Raw genomic sequence first — 18352 nt, 5'->3', positions numbered from 1 at the left:
CTAATATGCTTTCCAATATTTGTTTTTAGATGTATAGAAGCTCTATCCTTAGGAAGAGAAGTGTAGGACCTGAAAACAAATCTGAACAGAACTGGTATAACATAATCAGTTCAATATTTTCTGAATTTGGTCTGCATATTTTGATTTGGCCTCTATTGTAATCTACTCGAGGTTTGGAGAATTAAGTCCTCAGTATTTCACAAGGTAATGTATGAAGAGTTTGGATTCGTCAGCCAGATCGTCTGATTTGAACCCTGTATCTTCTACTACTTACTAGCCTGTGAACTCGGGCAACTTCCTTAGCTTCTCTGGGCCTCAGTTTTGTCATCAGTAAAATGAAGAAAAAAGTGTTTTGAGAATTAAATGCTTTAATATATTTAAAGTGTTTAGAAGGATACCCAGAATAGAATAGGTATTCAATACATGTTATTATTATTATTAAGTTTTCATAAAAATATAGCTTTGCTCTTGTTCTGGAACTCATGGTTCAGTGTATATAATAAAGAAAACTGCAGAAAGATCAATTCAATCTTCAATGATTCCAGCATTGCAAAAGCTAAATAAGTTTCTTCCTCAATAACTGCTTTTCTTGATAAAAGGCACTCTTAGTGGGTTATGCTTTTCTCTATAAAAATTCTTATTCACCAGCACTTTCTTTCACACTCTTAGGGAGGCTGTAAAGTTAATACAGAACTGGCATAATGCTCAAGCTTATAATGACTAGACCTCTATGCACAGGCTAAGAGAAAAAAACAACCTCTCTTCTGTGTTAGAATATGCTGTTCTTCAGTCTCTTTGCCTTGGCTTCTGATTTCTGCCTGCCTTCACGGCAACCTGACTCCACCCAATCTGTGCCTCAACTCCCTCTCTTCCCTTTCTTGCACACTACATACCCTCTTCTGAGGTCAAAGGACAAGCAATAAAATTACAGCTATTTTGTGCATTAATACAGAGGACACTAATCATCTTACTGTTATAAAATAATCAGATTTTTTTCAATGATTATCTGTGATATAGTCATCACTCTAAAAAGTTAAAAATCTAATTATAAAGCTGTAACTTATTCAGAATGATAGATTCCCAGCTTCATATATTCCTTTGCAATTACTTGATAGAAATTTTTCCAAGGAATATTTAGTTAACTTGACATTTTTGGAAATGTCCCTACATTTGTCAATATAGGGAAGAAACAGCTATGTCTAAATAAGTGACTAATAGTTTTGGGTTTTATGGAATTTCGATTGTCCCTATGATTTCTATTCCCATTTCATTAAGTAGTAAGGAGAACTTCCAAAACGGCATTTGTTAAAAACAAACAGTAAATGAGGAAAGAAAGCCAGAAAAATAAATATATTTAAGAAAATCAGTAACAGTGCAGTGCATTGCAAGCCATCACACTGTGTTCTGGATTCCAATGCTTTAGGGCATAAAAATTTCTCAGAAACTTACTTTCCATACTATCTATTCATATAGCAAGCAAATTGTCCTATTTTAAATGGGATCAAGCAACGACTATGTGTTTCTGGATACATTTACATACAACCAGGACATGAATACACCTAGAACCAGCGGACATGGGTATCTGCTCTTCTTGTGGGCTTACAAATTAATCCTTAAGCTGCTTGGGAAAATATGATTACTTATCTTCAAGCTACTCAATACTATGCAGCTTTCCTTCGCTTCTTTTACATATTTGCCTGTCTTTTTTTTTTTTTTAATCATTCTTTGGTCTAAGCACTTTTCATTATTATAAAACCTAGGAAGCATGGAGTGAGTTATGAAAAATAAGTGGTAAAACTAACAAAGATCAATATTGTGTTTACCAACATAAGTGCCGATGAAAAGCTGACTCCAGGTGAAATTAATGATTAACCCTTTGAATCACTAAGTGGAGGCAGAAGAGTGGCTGGAAGCTGCAGAAGGTTCAAGGTGAGAAGTGGCAGCAAGACTGTATTCAAGTAGCCGTTCTCTGTGAGCACTTCTAACGAATTGTCTCAATTTACTAGAACAAGACCTGTATGTCCAAGCCTCCTGTCATTTGTTGTGATTTGTTTTCCCATTCATGAATATTCACTTTTGAACATAGTTCTGTAAGCACAATGTTATAGTCTTTTTATTTAAGAGGATGCCCCCCCAGAATCATATGTGCATCAGACCCCACAACACTGGATCTGTCCCTTTCTCCCATATTGTCTGATATTTCTTTTGATAATTCTCCTTCCTGCTGTGGTCTTATTTGGCATTTGAATAAAAAGCTTATTTGTACTAGCAATAATAACAACTACAAACCTTTCTGTAAGACTGTAAAATTTCCAAAGCATTTCACACATGTTATGTGATGTGCCCTCACAGCAAAATGTAGATTAGGGGGATATTGACGTGACTCCTCTATTACAGGTGAAAAAACTTAGATGCACAGATGTTAATTAATTCATGAGTAGACTTTCCACTGATCTCAAGTTAAGAACAGATAAAGGGGTGGATCAGTGCTATTTTGACAAGATCTTCCATTGCTAAAAACTGCATTTTTTATTCTGGGAGAAATAAGGTCAAAATTAAATTGGGAGAAACTAGGTTTTGCATATTTACCAATATTTACCCTACCCTACACAAAATGCATACCAAATAATACTAGATGACTAAGTAACAAGAGAACTGAAAAGTCAAAATTAAACATATCAAGTTAATATATGTGCCTTATTAAGAATTTTTAATAAGGTAGCCACAGTGTAATTTTAAGGTTTTTTTTTCTGTTTTTGTTTTTGTTTTGAATTTCAACTAAATGACAATCATTGTTATTTTTTCATAATAATTTAAATGATTTCAAAATATTTGATAGCTTTTATTTTTAAAATAAGCTGCATAGCTGCAGAGCCCCATATAGAAATAGCAGCAATACCACACAAGGTGGTTAAACAGCTTATGAATTAAGCTCCATATAAGCAAATTTCTTTGTAAGTAATTTATATTGTATGGTAAACTTGTATCCAACTAGAACAGCAAATTAAAACATTAATCACATCTGTAAAATTTAGGGCCTTGTGCATACAGAAAAAAATATTAGGGAAATACATTTTCTTGTATTGCTGAAATAAATATTCCACATATGGAAGCCAGTCTAATCCTTCTCATTATAGTGTGGATGAAGATGAACATTAAGCCCATATAACATTTCTTCCTGAATTAGTCGATAGCTCATTTTAGTAGGTAGCACATATTTCCAAACCTGAAATGCCCATGTTCAGTCAGATTTGCAGTCCCCTTTTCCCTCGCTGCTCAGGCTTTCCATCACTGTTAGGTAACCACTGTGATTATTCCATATCCCATCCTGATGAGATGGCAAAACAGCTACAAGCTTTTTCCTTGCATTAAGCAGGTTGTAAGCCATGGAAAACCAACTTGCCCTGAAATTATCAAGCATTCCAGCACTCTGTAGCTGCACCAAGGCAGGCAGCCTGCCAAAACACATACAAGACACCAGCCCCTATTCTCAAGCACATTTTAATCCAGCTGTTCCATACAAAACATCCAGCATGCTTTGATTTACTGCTCTACTTAATTAGAATGTAGAGTAGGGGAGACCATCTTACACACAAGATAAGCATCATGAATGATATTTTAAACTTTATCAAATGTGATGGTGGGTTTTTGTTTGTGTGTGTGTGTGTTTTATTCTTATAATCAGATATTGAACTGTGTGTGCAATGTTGCTGCATTTCTGGTATTGGCAAACTGAACTCAAACATGAAGGTTGACTGTATGGAGAAGAAAGGAAAAACAAACCTATTTCCAATTGCCATTCTAGATACAATCAAGGCAGTGTCCACTTCAAGCTCTCCATCCTGCAATGAAAATGCCACTGAGAGAATTCTATTGATCCCAGTCCAGGAAATAAAACAATACAATTTTTTTCAAACTCTTAGTCTCCAATTAGAATTTTAGGGGGTTGAATGAAATTCTGAGGAGGTTTCTACATTATGAATGTGGCTGTGTTGCTATCAGGTATTTCCTTCGGGGACATAGCTCCCCTGAGCGACCAGGTTCAAGCAGAGCCTTCACCTGCCTGGCATTCCAAATACATGAGGGTCATCTAACAGGAGAAATTTCCAAATGCAGATTTAATTATATGGAACACAATTTTAAGCAAAAGTGCCATAATCCCTAACATCCCTTAGAGACGGAAAAATGAAGATAGCCATAGTAAAATATTGAAAATCTTGATAATACTGGGTGCTTTGAGCTCTATGATAAACTAACCCCATTATTTCACAAAAATTAAGTTAGGATGTTTTCTTGTTATTCAATACCCAGTTATTGAAAAATGATATTATTTCCTTAACACGTCTAAAATTCCTCCCCCAGATAAAATAATATCTTATCTAGAACCTGTATTTTAGCACCACAAATAACATACTCATGATTTAAGTAATCAATTGAATGTAAGGTTTTGTTGAATCCACAGAAAAGGAAACATTAGCTTTCCAATGAGTATCTAATTCATATGCTTCCTCTAATTACACATCTTTTTTTTTTTTCAAATGTAAAACATACCAGGAGCAGTGAGGAGCAAAATAAAAGAAAGAAAGAAGGAAAGAGAAACAGAAATTTACCCAAAAAAATATATATCTTTAAAACTTTAATACATTAGGGTTTTAAATATTATAAAGCTGATTTTTGTAACCTAAGACTAGCATATTATACATAATTTACATTGCACATTAACATAACTGTAAATTCATTTATGACCCTTCATAGACATATTTCATAACTGAGGCAGGAATATTATATTTTTAAATAACAAGAATATTGGTAAACTGTTTTCAGCAGTAGGTATACACTCACTTCTGTTTATATTTTAGCATTTTACATTTATATACTTACAAAGAATAGCATGGCATTCTTTTTCCAAATGGCCATTTCAATTATTTAATGGTTAATTTAGATTCCATGCAATTCTTTGAATAATTATGTAAAGAGTCTCTCTGAGTTGGTATATGTCACACCAAAACAGTTAGTTTTGTAGAAAACGATTAAGCAAAATCTTGGGTTGATGTTACTAAGGATCATACACCTTTCAGATTTTTTTCCTAGCAAGTGATTGTTTTGGCACCATGCATTCGTTATCTGTGTTCCTATTCCAAAGCTTATTCCAATCATTCCTGAAATTCTTAATCAATAAATGTTACCACAGAAGTTTCCTAATGTGTATTATATAATTTAAAATCTTTGCTTATTGAGCAATAAGCATTATGAGTGACACTGCTTCATAAATCAGGGCATGTAGATGAGAAGCAGGAGGAGGAGAAGGAGGAAGAAGGAAAAAAGAAGAAAAATTTAGAAAATGTGGCAATCAGAAGCTACAAACAAGAGAAGAGGATACCAAAGTAGGATCCACAGAACACTAGTTCTGTGAGATACTTAGTAAAAAATATAGAGATTCTGAGGTCAAACACTTTTGATAACATTGTACAATACAACCTCTCTTGAAGTTTCACAATGGATTAATATTCTAATACATATCGAAGGCTCTACAAAGTTTGCTAGGAAAAAATGTGTTTAATTTTATTAACTACTGTGGAAGGCACTGAGATGCCTACCTCAAGATCCCCCTATAAGGGAGTGTGTGCTGCCCAGCCGCAGGAAGTGCATCCAGCACTCAGCCCCAGCTTTCAGCTCCAGGGCAGCTCCCATCTGTTGTCTGAGCCAGAGGCCTCAGCATTCTGACCCAATGTACAACCCTTTCACAAGCAGCCTTGCTGCTGTACACTGCTCCAGGTTTGCTGATGCTTTGTCCCAAGCACGTGCTGCCATTCAATTTCCTCTGCCCAATAGGATTGCTTCCTCCCTGTGCCTTTCAGCAGTGTTGATCTCCCACCTCCGCCTTAGTATGATTTTAAATAACCCAATCTGAGACAACTACCATCCAATAACCTAATTTGACCTTGCGATTTATTTCAGAGCACCTGCTTTGGGGAAGGCTCAAATAAGGCATCTGGTGGCACAAGCCCTTCACCAAGACTTAGGAACAGGGTGCACTGAATCTAACCTGGAAACAATTTCACTCTTTACCTCTGCATCTCTGAGTTGTCCAGCAGAGAAGTCAACAAATTGTTCTCTCTTTGACCCCTCCTTCAGTCTTTACAATTTTATTGCAAGTACATCCAGAATTTTAGAAATTAAGAGTTGTGTTTTTGTTCATGCTTAAGTCTTTATATATTACAATCCAAGTTTCTTTTAAGAAGACTGTTTTCAGTTACTTTTAAGGCCTAGAACGTAAGATCAGATGGTTTGCTCTCTCTGTGAAGGAAGGTATGAGCAGAGTAGCACGTTACCTATTTCTAAGGAGTATACTTAACATACTCATTTTTGGGACTTTATACTTATTAGGAAAAAATTTAAATATTGGCTAAAAGTACTATTAAAATGTAAGCTATCCATCTCCACTAAAATCACTTGGCATCCTTGTATCCCCAACTGGTCAGTAATTAGACTCCAAGTTTAGGACACAAGTTCATTGTAATACTCTAACAAGCAATTTTCTGTTTTCATGATTAATTTTTTAATAATGTAATATTTTAGTTTAAATATTTTTTATTTCATTTCTAAAGAGTATAACATCTAAATATTCATTTTTCACAGAGATAAATTATTATGAAATGTGAAACATTTGACCTAAAGTTGAAACACTTTGATATTAAAAGAGCTCCCAAAGATAAATCTTTATAGAACAAATTAAAATTCTTACATTCTGTAACTTTTCTATATGAACTTTATTGAAGAGAAGAATATCTTTATCTTTCCTGGGTTTGAAATTTAGGTAGGCCATGTTATGACATGACAAAGAAACAAGCTGTAAACACACTCTGAGTACATATTTAGTAAATTTAAAATGTAATTGCACTCGAGGTTTGAAATCAGGTTAATTTTAATTGTCATCATTGTAAGGATATATTTGGATTTTTTAGTTCTAAGGTTTATCCATTGTTATATACGAGCTGATTTTTTTTTTTTTTCCAAATATCTAGTGAACAGTTTTACTAATTTGGTTTGACTAATACAATGAGCACTGTTACCATTGCTGGGAAATAATCAACATGTTCTATCCTTAAGCTGTATATATGTTTATTAAGCACGAAGTATTATGCAAATCATATATTTAGAGTTTGCCACCAAAAGTAAACAAAGAAATGAAAAGAATGAACTAGAAAGATTATTAAATAAAAAATGTGAGCTTCAACCACAGTACCAGAGTAGAGAAGGTAGTGACAAATTGCCATTTCTTCAGTATCTGGAGGACTTTAATTTCCTTTCATTTTTGGAGAAGGGGGTGGAGTCTCAACACTTCAATACATTTTGTCATGAGGGCAGAAAGGGGTGTTAAATGATTTTCCTCAAGCTTATAGCACACAGCTCTCTGCTGCTAGGTGTATCAGTAATTCAGTTGCAAGTAAGCTAATGAAGAAATTAAATCACTTGCCTTTTTCTTGTCTCTTTCTTAAAGAGGTTGCATTTTATGCTGACAGTGCAGAGTTGATAAAATAGCAATTTTTGAAAAGCTTGCTCATTTAGCTACTCTCAGAACCCCTGCTGACATCACTGACATTTTCTCCAAATATGCAAATACTGTAAGTCACTTTCTAAGATGCATGCATATATTTCCAAAAATGTTATTATTTTATGATCAACTAGGCATAAATGCAGAGGCAGACTAGTTTGCTGGCTTTGTAATGCCACACTCATGAAATGACTTTTTTTTTTTTAAATGAGATTTGGTGAGGATCTGTCACAGCCTCATAGATCTTTAAAGGTGAGTTATTCCTTTTATATAGAGAGGGGGTTATTTTAAGGCCTTCCCATTATATAAACATAAAAATAGGAGGTAAAAGCCCGTAAGCCCAGCAAACTTAAATACCTGGGTGACAATGGCAATATTATCGTTAAACTCGACATACAACTTTTGAAATACAATGCAGATGCAGTAGGCACGAATACTATCTTATTTAAATGTCTGTATTAAGCACAACCACTCTCTGCTAAAAATGGGGAAAAAACAAACAAGTCATATTCATCAAAGTAATTGTGTAGGTACTTTCAGTACCAAAATGCCTAGAATGAAGGATTGAACTGCTAACGGCAGCAGTGACAGCCATGAATCATAGTAGGCTACTCCGGGGCCTTTACCACCATAAAACAAAAGATGTAGATGAAAAATGCTGCAATTAAGTGATTTGATTTCTGCCCCCTTTTTCCTACTGCATTCGTGCATGGCTGCACAGCAAAGATTGATGGGAAAAATTACTCTACGTGATCTCTGACAGAGCCTTGGAACAATTCTATAAGGGGGAAACATACAAATCAAACCAGCTTTCTTGTATTCAAACAAAATAATACATATAAAGCAAATACTTTAGCCTATATCCAAAGCACCAAAATTTGCATGCAGACATAAATTGTTGAGAAATGCTCTGCTATCAAAACCAAACTCATGGATTTTCCAGCTAGTTGGGTTATACTGATATTTGTTTAAATAAATATTCAATCAGTACTGCCGAGTGGCATCTTCAATATGTCTGTGCTCTGAGAACAAATTACAGATACAAATTTGTGGAGGTAAAACATTCTTATCTTTTATATCAATAAATTATTAATGAAAATACACATAAAATAAAATAATAGAAAATTTCATGGACTATTCAACTCCCCTGTCATTATAGTCATTTAGAGGGACATTTTTAATGGGTATTCACCACTCAGTTGGGGTCCCACATAGAAAAGAATCATACTTGAATACAAGGGACTATTTTATTGTGGTTGATATGTATGTTTAAAACATGCTAAATTTGCAACGTCCACTGAATAAAATAAACAATACTGCTAATATGAAGAAAAGATAACTCCTATTATCAGAGGCTAAAGTAAAATTATATGGGTTTCATTACCTGAGGAGAGAAGGTCACTCAGTCTCCATCCAGTGTAAGATATGCACAGTCAATTTAACTTGAATTTGTGCAATAACATTGCCCCCTCCCCTGAAGGAGAAGAACATGTATATACTTGACTTTGTTATATGTACTGAGGCTGTATTTAAAGGCTGCTAGTATAGTCATGTTGAATTGGATACATTCTTACATTCTATCTGTAAACATTTATACATCTGTCTTTCAAATATTGGGGTGCTTTAAATTATGAATTAATGACAGCATTTTGAAAGACAGTAAACAGTTTCAATACTACTATTTATTTATGTCTAGTAGAAACTTTCAAAAATACATTCTACTGAAATGTATTTTACTACAGCTGCTCAGGCAGTTACCCAAAAACAATGTGCTTAATTGTTGTGGTTATTTTGCTGTCAGCCACAATAGGAAACCTCAGGGTCCCAAGGCCAGAATTCATTAGTGGATTCTCTGACTTTAATAGTGAGGAAATCTGTGAAATACTAGCATGGTTTGATGAAATATCACAGACCTGAAAATCAGGAGACCTGGCTCACCACTAATTAATATTAGGCTGAACCACATGAAATCACTGTTTTTGTAGCCTGAAAATGGTTGAATATCACAATTATAAGTGGTTCAACCTATTTAGTTTGGTATAGGATAAGCACTCAGCTTCAATTTCTTAGGTATAAAATAGACAAAGTGAACATTTGCAATTCTTACCAGTAGGTATTTAATATGATTTGGTGAAATTTATATTTTTTATCTTTATCTGGTAATAATTTGTATACTTTACCAGCGATCATTAAATAAGTCAGCAACCTTTATCAGTTTACCAACCTATAAGGATTTATCTTAAGGAATCAAGGTAAATCTATAGAACAAATTCATTTAGTGAAATTTCCATAAGAACTCATTTAATTCTTTCTTTTATAAATGGGGTTTTGTGTATCTATTGGGACACTTACAATATTTTTCACTTTATTTTTAGTAGATTGTCTCTTTCTTATATAAAAACAAAGAATATAATTAGCAAAAAAAATGCCTGAGGACAATATGAAAATGTAAACATCATCATCATAGTAATAAATATTCTGTGACTGACCTTAAAATTTGGTTCCGAGCTTCCTGGCAGACTGAATAAAAAGGGAATAAATGTTAGTTTTCTTGTCTTTCATCTTTTATATTTAGATTCTTAAGGTCAAGAGACATCTCTTATTCATTTAGATACTACGAAGTAGTCTCTTCCTTTTTATCCTGCCCCTTCTATTAACCATTTTTCTTTTATGGAATTTTTGGTAAGCAATTAAATAGATCAGTGTAGAAACTACATTCTATAGAAGACTTCTATTATCATATTGTTCAATACTTCATACATGGGAATGTATGATTGTGTATAGGGAAACTCCGGTACACAACCAGAAATGGGAAAAAAAAAAAAAAAAAAAAAAAAAAACCTTAAAATATTTGATCCCCCAATACCAGTACAATTAAGCTATTTTTGTAGAAGTAAACCATCGTTAGATATATACTATCCTAAGTATTTTAGATTATTTCAATAGTGTCAATGATAGTATCTACTAAAATCAGAAACAAAATATTTTCTATTCTCTTAATTTTTTTTACTAAGGTATGATTGTCATACAATAAACAACACATTTGAAGTGTAGAATTTGATAAGACTTTACATATGCATACACCCTTGAAACTACCACCATAATCAAAATAATAAGTGCATTCATCACATCTAAAAGTTTTCTTGTGCTCCTTTGTTGTCCCTCCCTCATATTTCTCTCTTCCCTACTGATGTATATCTGTCACTGTAGTTTAGTCTGTACTTTCTATAACTTTATATAAGTGAAATCATATGGTGTGTCTTTTTTGTCTGGCTTCTTTCATTCAATACAATGATTAATATTTTGAAATTAGTCCATGGTGTTTGTGTATATCAATAGTTCACTTTTTGTCAGTGCTGAGTTAGTGTTCCATTGTAAGAAAATATCACACTTTTTAAAAACATGTTCACCAGCTGATGAACATTTGTGTTGTTTCCAGTATGAGTTGTTACAAAGAAAACTGCTATAAACATAATATCTTTTCTTTCAATATTGTTAAGAGAACGAAAAGACACAGACTGAGAGAAAATATTTGCTAAGCATATATATGAAAGGAGACTTTTATCCAGAACATATAAAGAACTCTCAAAATCCAGTAATAAGAAAACAAAAACAAAAAAGCCCATTATAAATAGGTAAAAGATTTGAACACATTACCAAAGAAGACATACAGGTGGTATATAACGACATAGAGGAAGACGGTCAAAATCATTAGTCATTAGGGAAAAGTAAACTTAAAGCACAAGGTGATCCCACCTATTGAAATGGCTAAAGTTAATATAAATGGCTATAGAAAGTCTTGGCAAGGATGTAGATAAATTAGAAGCTCCCGTAAACTACCAGTAGGAGTGTAAAATGGTATACCCTCTTTGGAAAACAGCTTGACAGTTCCTTAAAAAGTTAAAGATATACCTATCATATGCTTCCAAAATGAATTATTTTTAAACTGATTTTACTAAAAGATAATTCTTAGCAGGCTTGAGGCTAGAAGTATGCTCCTTGCTTGGCATAATCTCTGTTCCCTCCCCTTTTAACAATTTAAACATTAAATATCCTTTATATGCCATTAATTTCCAGTTTTACATGTATATCACAGGCTTTGCCATTGAATGCTAAACTTGAATATCCAATGCTTATTTTATTAATAGTAGGTCTTACTGGCCAGGGGTGGTGGTTCACACCTGTAATCCCAGCACTTTGGGAGGCCAAGGTGGGTGGATCACCTGAGGTCAGGAGTTGGAGACCAGACTGGCCAACATGGAGAAACCCTGTCTCTACTAAAAATGCCAAATTTGCTGGGCGTGGTGGCGCATGCCTGTAATGCCAGCTACTCGGGAGGCTGAGGCAGGGGAATCACTTTAACCCGGGAGGCAGAAGCTGCATTGAGCCAAGATCGCATCACCACACTCCTGCCTTGGAGACACAGTGAGACTCCGTCTCAAAAAAAAAAAAAAAAAAAAAGTAAAGTAAAGTAGTTCTTACTTATGCTTCCCTATCTGACAAAACAGTACGACTCTCCACCTAGTGGGTTAAGCCAAACTTCTAGGAATCATATCTGATGTTTCCCTTCTTTCACTACTCATCACTGTTCCCCATAGACAACCAATTAACAAAATCTGTTGTCTCTAGCCCAAAAACGTGTCCAGAATCTGTCTAGTTCTCACTTCCATGGCTACTTCTATAGTTCAAATTTCCATTGCCCCTCATTACATTGCTACAGTAAATTCCTAATAGCCATTTTTATTTCCACTCACAATCATAACCTCTGCAGTCCATAGTTCCTATAGCATTCAGAATACTCTTTTTAAAACCTAAATCAGTTGTTGTTACTCCCCTTCCTAAACCCCCCAATGCTTTTCTTTACCATTTGGAATAAAATCCAAACTCTACCATTATCTAAGTTATCCATCATGTTTGTGGCTCTCTCATACCCCACACAACTCCCAAACTGCTCTAGACACCCTAACTTTCTTTATGTTCCTTAAAATCTCCAAGCTCATTCTCACCTTTGGGTCTTTGCACCAAACCTGGTGCCGCCAGGCCTTTCTTATGCCTGATTTTTGTCATTTGGATGTCAGCTCTAATATCTCTGCAGTGAATATTCCCTGACTACTGAATCTAAATTAGCACTCCTTCATTACATCTATGCCATTGTCTCATTCCATCACCATGGTATCTTATTAATGCATTTATTTTCTTGTGTGTTGTCTATTTCATTTCATCTAAGACATTATCATTATTACCAAAATATTGAAATCTTGTCAATATTTTTTATTTTATATCAGGAATAATATTTGTCAAATAGGGGGCAGTCAATATTTACTGAATGAATTTTTTTGGAGGATACATTTGCATGGAAGTTAAAGGTGATTTTATCCCCACTTGTTTACGTTTGTTTGTATCTTTTTTATTTGTTTTACTTACACAAAAAAATGAAAAAGTGAGGAATATATTCAAAAAAAGAAAAAGGAGAGAAATGCTACATTGGAATGGAAAATTTTTCATAAAATAATAATTTTGTCATAATTGGAAGGTTAGAGAACTGTTGCTTGATATGACAATCATTCTGGGGAAGAACACTAAAGCATAAAGCAAGCACTCATACTGCAGTCTTCTGTCTCCATTAATCAAGTTTATAGCAGCCACATGTAGCACCACCAGATGCTGAAATTTTTAGTGCCTAGAAAAATCTCGGATTTTATACTAGACAGTCTCTAACTGGGGGTGCACAGCAAGTCACATTACTGCCCCCTAATCCACAGGGCTTAAATAAAGTCTCTTTGGTCAGCATCTATAACCCTAGGAACAAATATTCCTTTTGACTACATCTAGGGGCTTTGGGTGTCATCTAGTCTTATTAAGGGGAGAAAAATGACAGAATCCTACAAAAAATAAATTTTCATTTCTATCTTAATGGTGACACTATCCTGGAAAGTCAGCCTCTTCCTTTCAAAATAGTGGTTAATGGCAACATTCAAAAGAAAATAAAATGGCCCAATCAGGCAGAGGGTATGAAAAATGCAACTAGCAAAATCAGTGGCTTAGGTGACTGGTTGGGCGTGGTGGGATTTTAAGTAAATAAGCCTCCTTAAAGTACAGTCAGCCACAGAGCACACAAGCTGGAGTAAAGAAATGGGAAACACAGAGCAAGAGCATGCAGCAGCCACAAGAAAAGCAAGACACAAAAGGAGCCCAGAGACAGTGGCCTCTAAGAGAGAAAGTGATGGAGAGCAGCCCATTTAGTGTGCCATTGCCAGAAGGAGAAAGTGTGTAGGAAAAAGTGAAAAAAGGCGAAGATCTAGCAATGAAAACAGCAAAGGCCTTGAATTGCTAAAAATGGAACACAGAAAAAAAGTCACCCATACATTTCCTCTATTGTAGGTGGGAAAATCGCTAGAAGAAGTCTATTAAGAAATCCAAGCATAATTCATTGTATAAGGAGAGTTTAAAGGAAGGAATTAGCACCTATACCACACACTGTTGGTTATGTTTAACTTAATTGATTCATAAATATGGCCATTAGTTAATAGATGGTGTCAGATCTGTTTATCCACTACATAAACCCATTTTTAAAAATTTAAGCTTTGATTTATAAACCTTATCAGATAACTGATTATTTCCCATATACTAGAGCTCTGAATAGTAATCAAGTGCTGAGAAGAAAAAGCAGATTATTCAGATTATTCTCCTTCTCTCTCGTTTTGTTTGTTTGTTTGTTTGTTTGTTTTCCTATAGGATTTTGCTTCGTTGCCTAGGCTGGAGTACAGTAACATGATTATGGCTCAACCTCTTGGGCTGAAGCGATTTTCTTGCCTCAATCTTCTGAGTAGCTGGAACAGGTGAACACCATTATGCCCAGCTAATGTTTTTAATTTTTTATAGAGACAGGTTCTCACTGTGTTGGCCAGGCTAGTCTCAAACTCCTGGCCCCAAGCAATCTTCCAGCCTGAGTTCCCAAAGTACTGGCATTAGAGGCATGAGCCACTGTGCCCAGCCATATTACTCTTGATTTGATCTGCTATAACCCAACTTCCCTAACAGAGTGGAGGGAGAAGAGGATAATACCTTGAAGAGTGGAATCAACCTAAATGCCCATCAACAGTTACTGGATAAAGAAAATGTGATACATATACACGATGAAATACTATTTAACCATTAAAAAAGAACAAGATCATGTCCTTTGCAGAAACGTGGGTAGACCTGGAAGGCATTATCCTAAGCAAACTAAGGAATAGAAAGCCAAATACCGCATGTTCTTACTTGGAAGTAAGCGCTAACCAACGAGAACACATGGACACAAAGAGGAGAACAACAGACACTGGAATGTGCTTGAGGGTGAAGGCTGGGAGGAGGGAGAGGATAGGAAAAAATACCTTTCAAGTATTGTGTTTATTACTCGGGCAACAAAATTATCTACACACCAAACCCCTGTGACACACAGTTTATCTATATAAAAAGCCTGAACATATACCCTTGAACCTAAAATAAAAATTTTAAAAAGAAACAATAAATAAACTGAAAAATCATGAGAATGCATGAACAAAATGAAAAATACAAATGACAAATGAAGTACACTGGTGTTTTTTTTTTTTTTTTTTTTTTTTTTTTTTTTAATACAGAATAGAAAGTATAAAAAGTATCTTACCACAAAGAAAAGATGAAAGTGGATAGGCTTTTCTTAGGGGATAAAAGTAACCTAAACTCTCTGAGAGACTGAGAAATGTTTCCTTTCTCTTGAGTGTCTGAATGCTTATAGAGGAAGGAGAAAACTGATCTAGTTAGCCAGAATAAAACAATGTTATTAAAAGAAAAGACATTTCAGTCTTCATTAGTCCATTTTCATGCTGCTAATAAAGACATACCTGAGACTGGGTAATTTATAAACGAAAGAGGTTTAATTCACTCACAGTTCATCATAGCTGGGAAGGCCTCAGGAAACTTACATTATGGTGAAAAGGAAAGCAAACATGTCCTTCTTCACATGGCAGCAGCAAAGAAAAATGCCAAGCAAAAGCGGGGAAGCCCCTTATAAAACCACGAGATCTCGTGAGAACTCACTATCACAAGAACAGCATGAGGGTAACTGCCCCCATGACTAAATTACCTCCCACTGGGTCCCTCCCACAACACGTGGGGATTATGGGAACACAATTCAAGATGAGATTTGGGTGGGGACACAGCCGAAACATATCATAGTCATTGATATAATATCTAGAAAATAGCCTTAGCCTCACACACAGTATCTTAAGTGGGTTCTTATACCCTTTTCCCATCCTCTTTGAACTGAGATTCCCAAAGGATAATCTCTGAGAATACTTTTCACACAGATTCTTTAGCAAATATATTCTGACCTTATCCTTCAGAGAGAAGTCTTTTCAAAGGTAGCAAGGGTCTAAAATATATCAATTAAATTTACCTATCTCTCTCTATACATCCATCTATCTATCTATCTATCTATCTATCTATCTATCTATGTTTTTAAAAGGGCTTTAAAAATCAGATAGCTATAAAAACCAAAGGGATAAAGTAGAATTTACCCAGAGTGTCAGAATATGAATATTGATTTGGGAAACATACATCAAACACAAGCAAAAGATTATCTTAATTTCTATAATTGTTCACTAAAAGTTCCAAATTGACTCAATTCATTTTTTATATAGTAAAATAACATCTACTCACAGTCAATTAGGTACAAACATATTCAATAATCACTCAACAAACATTCACTCAAAAGTTTCCTTTATGCAGGATGTGTTTGGCCTTATGCTCAAGGCCATCATTCCCTTGGAGAGCAAGAAAATAACTTTGATCATGTTCTATATCTTATAAACTGCAATATAACATTTATATTCCCAACATGGACATGAAGCCCCAAGACAAAATTCTACTTTTGATCTCAGATTATTCCTCAAAACTACTCAGGCTTTACTTTTTAAATGTATTCTGGTATATAAAATTTAAGGTTTTTGAGAACTTCAAATAGATGTAATGAAAAAACATTATTCAATTAGTTTATTTTAATATATTTGACCCATGATATTCAAAATACTACTTAGTGGTTTTGTTTTTTTAATTTAGAGACTCAGAGATTTAATAGTATGCAACTTCTTCCACTAAAATATAAAACCATGGTCATATTCATTACACTTACATAGATCTTTCCAATAGTATGATGTAATTACTATTTTTAAGTTAATATGTCTTAAAATATGATGTTTTAAATGGCTGTAGGGAAATAAAATTTTAGCTCCTAAAATTCATTATTTTAAAATTTACTATACAATATCAGGAGCTAATTTGACGTTATCAGCCAAAATGCACATTTTTTTTCTAGTCACATAGTCTAAATGTATAATAAAATATAGAATATCATTTTCTCTCAAGCATTTCTTGATAATAAGTTATATATAAACCAATCTTGTATGAGTAATTGGATAATGCTAAAATTTGATCTTTTAAAATTAAATATACTTAACAGAGAATATAATATTAAGTAGATCAATCTTTTAAGATATTTTAAGTAGGAATAAATAGAAATAAAACTCTACAGCTTAACTTTTAAAATACTCCTCTATCAATTAAACAAATTGTCTTTATTTAAAAATATTTTGCTCATTTTTTCAGTCATTAATTTTCTAGGTACATTTAACTGCACCCTGTATTTCACCTGGAAAAAGTTAAAAGTATATACATTTTTTTAAGAAAGAATAATTAACTTCCTTGAAAATAATTTCCCCTTCTTTCTAAAAAAAACACAGTGAATGCTGAATACTAGTCTACAAAATAATGAAATTTAAAATGTAACAATTATCTTTGTATTTCACCAAATAGTATATGGGTTTTATGACTATATTTTTTAAAATTTTAGGATAACACATTTAAATTATAAGATACAGGTACATTATTTGCACATTGAAATTATGAGTGACAGATTAACCTTATATGAAAGATTTACACATGCCTTGGACAAGAAATATTAACAACATTAATAGTTACCATTTATTATGTGCCTACTAAGTCCCAGGCCTTATCCTAGGCCCTTTGCATATATTATTATTAATAGTCACAACATTCCTGCAAGGTATAGGTTATTTTTTCATTTTTACAGCTGGTGCAACTGTGATTCAGTCCAAGTAAGCACTTGCCTGAGGCCAAACAAGTGGAAGAGCTGCAATTCAAACTCAAATTCCTATCAATTCTGTTTAGAAGCCTATGACTTTATTCATCTATGATAAATTATGTGTAAATATGTTTCCTATTTTTTCAAAATTCACTATCAATTAAAATGTTTCCAAAAGCGACATCTGACAACAAAGCAGCCACAGGCTTCATTAAGGTATTGAGGCATTTGGGAACCACGCTGCTGATATTAACAATCCTCAAAATTTAAACTTTGAAACTTCACCATTTGTAGTAGGATAATCATGTTTGTTGAGAAAGAAGTGATTTCACCTTCATTTTCAAACATCTGTTTAAGAGTGTCTTTTAGAAACAAGCTGTAGCTGAACCATGATAACTATTGTGTAATACCCACCCCAAACGAAGGTTGCACTTGTGCTTAACAATAATGTAAATTTTTGTTTTTGATTTTGTTTTTGGAAACAACACCTCATTCTGTCGCCCAGGCTGGAGGGCAGTGGCCCAGTCTCGGCTCACTGCAACCTCTGCTTCCTGGGTTCAAGTGATTCTTGTGCCTCAGCATCTGAGTAGCTGGGATTACAGACGTGTGCCACCATGCCTGGCTATTTTTTTGTGTGTTTTTTGCAGAGATGAGGTTTCGCCACGTTGGCAAAGTTG

The 18352-nt window shown here is 34.2% G+C and overlaps 1 long non-coding RNA gene across 1 annotated transcript in view; it reads right to left on the bottom strand.

Moving 5' to 3' along the window:
* Positions 1-1645: 1645 nt before the first annotated feature.
* The window catches only part of LOC110742995, a 645960-nt gene continuing 629253 nt past the window's right edge, over positions 1646-18352 (bottom strand). Inside the window, exon 8 of the long non-coding RNA XR_002521357.2 lies at positions 1646-10075. This is a non-coding gene — a long non-coding RNA (uncharacterized LOC110742995). The remainder of the gene's footprint in view (positions 10076-18352) is intronic.

Source organism: Papio anubis, chromosome 6 (assembly GCF_008728515.1).
Source record: "Papio anubis isolate 15944 chromosome 6, Panubis1.0, whole genome shotgun sequence".
NCBI lineage: Eukaryota > Metazoa > Chordata > Mammalia > Primates > Cercopithecidae > Papio > Papio anubis.
Note: the sequence above shows the minus strand (reverse complement) of the source record. Positions and strands in the feature narration are given on the sequence as shown.